Source organism: Vidua macroura, chromosome 2 (assembly GCF_024509145.1).
Source record: "Vidua macroura isolate BioBank_ID:100142 chromosome 2, ASM2450914v1, whole genome shotgun sequence".
Taxonomy (NCBI): domain Eukaryota; kingdom Metazoa; phylum Chordata; class Aves; order Passeriformes; family Viduidae; genus Vidua; species Vidua macroura.
In genome coordinates, this window is record NC_071572.1 from 77,308,639 (window position 1) to 77,315,875 (window position 7,237).

The window sequence follows — 7,237 nt, forward strand, 5'->3', positions numbered from 1 at the left end:
CTCTTCAATGCTTCCCATAAATCCCCCTGACTGTAGAATACCACTGTGCCTTCCCAAAATCCCTCCCCATCTCAGACACAGCTTTATTTTCCTCTACCTTATTCCTAAATTCACATTTGCAGAAATGGTAATAAACTAACTCAGTTATTTTAAGAAAATCCCCGAGTCCTTACTCTTTAATACTAAAATAACTCCACATATATCTTTACAGGCTTACATGTGCACATGTATGCAAATGGCCACAATATTGTACTCAGGTGTTTGGCTTTCCAGCACAGTTTTTTTGGTTGGTTGCCAGGTAACTGGACTGCTTCTGATACACATGTGCAGATGACATACTTAATTGTTTTTCACGTGTACCCAAATTAGGAGCCGGAGAAGGCTACTGTTTTTTTCTGTTGATGAGAAAGTGACATCTGTGGGAACACAGAAAGCTACAGAGTGTGTCTGTCTGGGGCTAATTGATTTATAAAACTTGCCGGCAGACAGATGTGAACAAACACTTCTGACAAACAGCATGATTATAAATTAGCTTCTTCTTTTTATAGGAGGTAGGCTAAAAACACACAGCAAGGATAAGTAATGGGTGCAGGAGAAACATTGTTTATTTTCTGCATCCAATGAAGCACAGCAATTGTACTCTTGTTCTGTGGGCTGGTTTCCTGTTGGAGTCTGGAAGTAGGGGAAAAAGAGCTGAAGAATGAGGATGATCTCTACAAAATGGGAAGCATATTGTAGTATCTCAGGAAAGGATGTAAATTTGATCTCTCTGAGATCTCGGTCTGAATTTGTGGGTTTTAGCTGAAGTGGATAGGTCTGATTATTAAGGAACTGTTATTAAGGAACTTCTGTGCTGTTTTCCTTAATGAAATTCACTCACACAGGCCAAGCAACTTAATTTCAGGATTTCTGCTTTACAGAAGAGCATGGGAACTTCATCACATTGCTTTGATAAGTAAATAAAGTTATGCAATTCCTTTGAATTGTCTCTTAAGTTAATGAACAACACAACTGGTTTCCCCAGGAGAAGGATGGAGGGTGTGAAGGGAGAGGTGAGCCTAATAGACAACTGAAGTCCTCTATGGGGTTATGTGAATGCTGAGACTACTCTCTAAAACAACTAAGTTATTTCCTCAATGTTCCATAAGAAGATTACGGGGAAAAAAATGGAAAAAAAAATCCTACATCTTCATACCTACATGAAAGAAAAAGAGTTCCACATACTATTGTCTAGACGAGAGTTTCACTTCATTTTCCCATATGTAAGCAGGAGAAATAATAAGAAAAAGAATTGAAATTAATTTGGCTCAAAGTAGTGGAAATGAAATTTTAAAAAGTATTAAACATGAAAACAGATCACAGAAATTCAAAACAAAGATTTCATTATCTAAAGTCATTGGTAAAGCAAGTGGAGAAATTTGAAATACAGGTAAATAGGAATTTTCTTATAATCCCTTAAGCTCTAAACATCCCTATTTGCCCCTATCTGGGTTCTACTGGTCCCATTACCAAGCATGAGGCAGCAACAACAGGGACTAATAGAGAGGAGTATGCTGTGTATGCCTGCATTTTATACAGAGGGAAAGCTTGCCATCCATCATCACAGATCCAGAGGGAGAGGCAATGCTCAATCTTTCCTCTACAATGCTTTCCACCACCACAGAAAGAAATCTCAGTGAGAGAGAGAGCACACAAGTGCTAAGTGCACCAGTACAAGGGTAAAAATGGAAAAAAAAAAAGCCCTCAGAAAAGTCATTACTCATCAGTCTTCAGATTTACAGCCTTCAAGGTCTGGGAGGGTGGGTGCTCAGCACAAGCAGCAGCAGCAGACAAGGCTGCTCCTCAGCTAAGACATGACCTTCCCTGACTGCCCAACCCTGGGTATGCAGATGATGGGAGAAGGGCAGGGAAAGTTCCTGCTGCTCAGTTCTTGTGGCACTGCCCTTGTACAGCTGCCTTGTACAATTCAAAGCAGCAACACTTAGCATTGGATCTGTGAAAGGGCAGTGAGCAGCCAGCAGCAATTGTGGCAGCCAGTGAGGGATTTTTCAGGATGAAAGCCGAGTGCAATCAAGGAGAGGTAGGCAAAGCAGTCCCCAGACATGTGGCTTCTGGGAACAGGTAGATACAGAAGTAGACTCTTGCAGGCAAAGGCTTGCTGGATTCATGAGGGTTCATGGTGTTTACCCTGCTGAGGGTGTGTGGTGCAGTGAGGTTTAGTACTGAGGGTCCTGTTACCCCCACTGGCATCCAGCAGAACCTGGTATGAGGAAGACAAAATACAAGCAAAATGAGGTCCTAAAGCTCATACAGACTGAGACTGTATGCAATCTAGCCTGAAATCTTGGCAGACAGGACATGCCAGTGGGACACAGGACTTTGAATATTCCTGGGAAAATGATGTTAATTATTCCTGTCATTAAGAGCAGCAGGAAATGAGTCTTTAAGAGCAGCTTGTCTTACATACAGACACACACACATGCACACAACCAAGCACAACCAGACACAAGCCAAGGCAGGCTTTAGGAGAAAAGGTTGTTGCTCAGTGTAAAGGAAACTAAGTCAATATTATCCTTTAATAACAAATCCAAAACGAGGCAAGCTGTCCCAAAGAATGAGCCAACAGAAAACACGATTCACAGGAATATGGCTGATAAAGGGGCCTCAGTTGAACAAATTAGCATGTGCAAATATTTGGGCTGATGAGCTTGATGGAGATTTAAATTGTAGAAACCACATTAATAATTGACATCCCAAACTGGAGTTGCATAAAAAAGAACCTTTTCCAACCCAGGAATTGTTTTTCCTGCCTTGCTTTCTTTCACTTAGTAGAAAACATTTTTCCTTCATGCTGTGAGAAACAACCTTTTTTTTTCATCCCTGTGCTTGCTCTCACTCTTCTGATGACTGCTCTGAGTTTAATAAGATGCTGTCAGACATGTGCAGTTAAAGCTTGGGGTTGTGTTTCTGTTTTCTCTTGTTCTTGCACAACACAATTCCAGCAGTGTCACTTTTACAAGGCATGATGCGACTCCTCACATGAGCAGTGCAAGATAAAAACCAAGGTGTTGATGGAGTACTGAAGCATCCCTCCCCTGCTGTGGGACATATGTGCAAGGAGACCCATCCGGGTTTTTCCAAAGTGCTCTGTTAATAAACAGGGCAGGAAGAATTGTTTTATAGGCATGGAAATTGCACAAGTTACCTTTTTTCTTTTCCCCTATAGAATCATAAAAAGGCTTGGGTTGGAAGGTATTTAAAGATCATCCAGTTCCAGCCCCCCTGCTGTTGGTATGAATGCCATCCACTAGATCAGATTGTCCCATTCAACCTGGCCTTGAACATTTCATATGCTTTCATCTTCCCTGCTTTTGTGTGTATAATACAATTAATGCTAGGATCACCTGAATGGGAGGCAAATTATGCATCCAAGGAGAAAAGGAGAGACTGAGACAAACTAGTTCTGCTTCGATTTGTTTCTTGATCCCAAGAAGAGAGAAGATGAAGTGCAATCCCTATTCTTATATGGCCACCATGGTCTTTTTACTGCCACAAAAGCAAGGAAAAAAATAATGCAGGAAATTCCTGTGCTCCAGTATATGGTTAACTCACAACTTTCAGGAATGAATTAGCCTGCTAATGTCAAAATATCTGCTAAGTCAGTTAGAGCAAGGCAGCAAGGCTCTTGCTTTTGTACTTATTATGCTTATCTCAATTGCTATTCACAGTCTGAAGCCTCACTTCCCTGCCATTTTATACTGATCACTGTGCTAGACTGAGGAAAAGCTTATGACCATATGGTAGCATTTGGCTGCTCACCCATTCTCAGAATTTCACCCAGTTCTCATTGACTTTCAATGGCATCTGGATGACTAATTGCCACAGGCATCTCTCAAAGCCTCAGCTACAGCACCCTAAAGTATGCAGGCTACTTTCAAGTCTAACCACACAAAACAGCAGGTTCCTGCCTCCAGGCGCTTGCACCTACTCTTAGATGTTTATCCCTAAGTAGTAAAGATGAGTCAAGCAAGGCAGAGGGGTTATGGCAAGTCTCAGGCCACAATGTGTAGCTGGAAGTTTTAGGAAGAGCTGGGCTAGTTCAATGAACATTATAATCACCCTTACAGTGACCATCACCAGATGTAGCAGGAAAGATGCTGAGCAGCCTCTGCCTTGAGCTGCAGGATTTATTTCGTGCTCTGCCACTGATGTCCAGTAGAGCCTCTGCCAGGTTATTTAACCCCTGTGCCATTTTTCTCTATTAGGTCACAAAGTCTTGAGAACAGGACATTGTTGAGAACAGTCTTCCATGGTCCATGCACAAAGGAGTTTGTCTTGGAGACTGGCATTGGTTGGAATCTGAGCTGGAAAAACTCTGGGAGAAATAATAGCAGCAAGTATTTCTGTGTACTCAAAAGAACTGTGTGGACCCATCTGCACAGTGTGAGCTAACAGTACCCAGGTAAACTGACCTGAAAGTGGCTGCACTTGGTTTTGTCAAGGCTTTTTTTCCTTCACAGCCCCCCAGTTTCTGCAGGGCAAAGGAAATCCTTTTGAACAAGATGATTCAGAACAGAGGAAAACAACATGTTGTGTAAACAACTATGTGAGGTAGGAAAAAAGTTAAAAACAAACTTCTTCTATCCTAAAAAACAGCAAGACCATTGCAGAGATCAGAATGGCCAGGGCTGTAAAAAGCTTCTAAAAATGTATATGCTGCTGTTGAATTGCTTTGCCCTTGTATCCAGAGCTTCTCAGGGAATTGTATTCAATCTCAACTTTTATGAAGACGAGCCAAATGAAGATTTGGTCTGCAGCATTTCTCGCTGTAGTCTGAAATGTTGCTCAGGATGTCTTTAAAGATTTAAAAGGAATTTAGCTTTAGTGTTGTTTGTGTGTGATTATTGTTGGTTTTTTTTCCAAACCACAGAATTGCTGAGAGGTTTTATACCTTTTCTATTTTCTCCCTTCAAAGATTACGGATAGACTCATCACCTAATTATTTTGTTTCCATCTTGTAAACAAGATCTGGGGAATAAGATAGCAAAGAACATATTTCTGCTTGTATCTTACAACATGCCTACACTGAAAGAAATTATACATAACAAAATTTCATTCCAATTTCCTGTAACATAGCACCCTGTAAAATGGGAAATAAAAAAGAAGAGACGTGTTAGACACGATCTGTTCTGTGTAGTTCTACCCTGCTCCAAAGGAGTGCTAAATGGAAAGTTTCAGTTTCAATAAACCTTTATTGACATATTTAGTAATATTAATAAATTATTCAAATAGAGAAAGAACAAAAGTTCCCATGAAAATATACACAGATGTTATTTAAGCAGCCCTTGCCTGGAATATAAGAAAGCCAGGTTTCTCACTTCTGGAAATCTGAAAAATAAGTTGACTGTGAAGCACAACAAAAGGTTCTTCAATTGCTTTTTTACTTAATTAATCTTTTTTTTTTTTTTTTTTTTTTTTCCAAATTCACTCAATACCAAAGAAAGTAAATGCTTAAATGGTCATTTTTACAGTTAGGTTTTAAAAATTTTTTCTTGCAGTGTAATTTTAGTTGACTGTGCTCCTTCAAAAACAGCTGGAATAATGGCCTACCTGCATGCATATTCAAAACATAATATATAACATGCAATATACCACATATAGTATGTTATATACATAATCTGTTGTATAAATAAATAAAAAGTAAAATATGAAATTAAACAATAAGCATCTGCAATATTTTCCCTATTCATTTCATAGTCTGGAAGCCATCTCATGAGCTTGAGAGAACCTATGTTGAGATCATGGGTTGAAGACATATATTCCTAAGGTAAATATTGCTACTCCTCAAATACATAGTTCCTGGACTGTCTAAAGAGATTGATGATAACACCCTGTGGTTATCAGTGCAAAGATATGAATATTCAGAATTTAAAAAATGCTTCCCATAATCAAATGTTAAATAAAGCATTACCATAGACAAAGTTATAGTTTCTACTATGTCAGGTTGTATATGTCATGAAAAGTGGGGGATATAAGTAAAACCTCCCTCATTAGACCTGCAGCCTGAGGATGGGAGGGGTATAAGCACCACCACGTGTTTCCTGAGATATACAAAACCAGAAAATGCGTGAGTTACACAAATCAAGGCAAGTCTGTGAAGTACTATTTATTATTTCGGTTTTCCTTAGTAAATATTCTCCCTTAAATGTCTGGCTTCCAATAGGAAAATGCAAATGGGGGCATTTGCCCTTGATGCTTCAGACTTGCATACAAGAGAGTGCCTGAGTCCTGATTTGTCAAGAAAGAAATGGTCATCCTGATTTCAAAGGAAATCTCTTGATATTGGGGCAACTTTAAGGTCTTAAAGATATCCATGGGATTCCAGCACACATTTAATCATGTGCCTATGCATTATTTCTGAAGTGGGCCTAACAGCATAACTGAAGCTTTCTGAAAGTCTCCAGTCCTTACAGACCTCAGGCTGTGCCTTTCCATTATCTCACCATTTTCTCTTGAGATTTTGGCAGTAATCTGTGTGCATTAATGCTTACTTTGAGCAGGATGAGAGGTCTCCCACTTTGGAAATGCTATGCGTTTGCAGTGCCCAGCTGTGCTCATGATTTCTGCTCTCCCAGTTTTCCCTCTACAGAGAGGATGTGGAGGCATCAGGGTTCATGGGGAGCCTCCCCTCTGAAGTCCACAAGCATCTCCACATCCATGGAACTCAAATCCACACAGAAGCCAACCACCTTTGCCTTTTCTTTATATAAAGTCTATAGAAGTAATGGATTTCTGAATAAATGGTGTTCCTCTAGCTTTCCCTCCAACAATTTCTTTTTGCTTATAAATTTTAGGCTTAGATTCAATTTCATTAAATGCACAGATGAGCTGCTGAACTCTAATGAAGACTGAGCATGGAAATATAATTCCATGCTTTTACTGGTCATTTCACCCAAAGGTGATGTCTTTCAAGGCTGAAAGGAATTTATCAAAGAAAAAGGTGATGGGGGAAGTCAGCCTCTTCTCACTGCCTGCTGCCAGTTCAGGGAGAAGTGAAATGAGCTGTCAGAGCTCAAAGGGAATGTGAGAGGGAGACATGCCTGTAGTTCACTGTGCACCTTCTCCCTAGAGCCTCAGAAGGACATTTTGATGGTGCAGTAATCAGAAAGATGAATTCTCGGGTGCTCTGAACACACCGCCAAAAGGCAAAGCCCTCCCTTTGCTGCCAAACCCTTAT

At 40.2% G+C, this 7,237-nt stretch overlaps 1 long non-coding RNA gene across 1 annotated transcript; it reads left to right on the top strand.

The window, feature by feature from the left end:
- Nucleotides 1-4,340: 4,340 nt before the first annotated feature.
- Nucleotides 4,341-6,814, top strand: LOC128803106 (uncharacterized). Its single transcript, XR_008435641.1, has 4 exons — nt 4,341-4,443; nt 4,521-4,611; nt 5,758-5,827; nt 6,636-6,814. It is a non-coding gene; the product is annotated as an uncharacterized LOC128803106 (long non-coding RNA).
- Nucleotides 6,815-7,237: the final 423 nt, after the last annotated feature.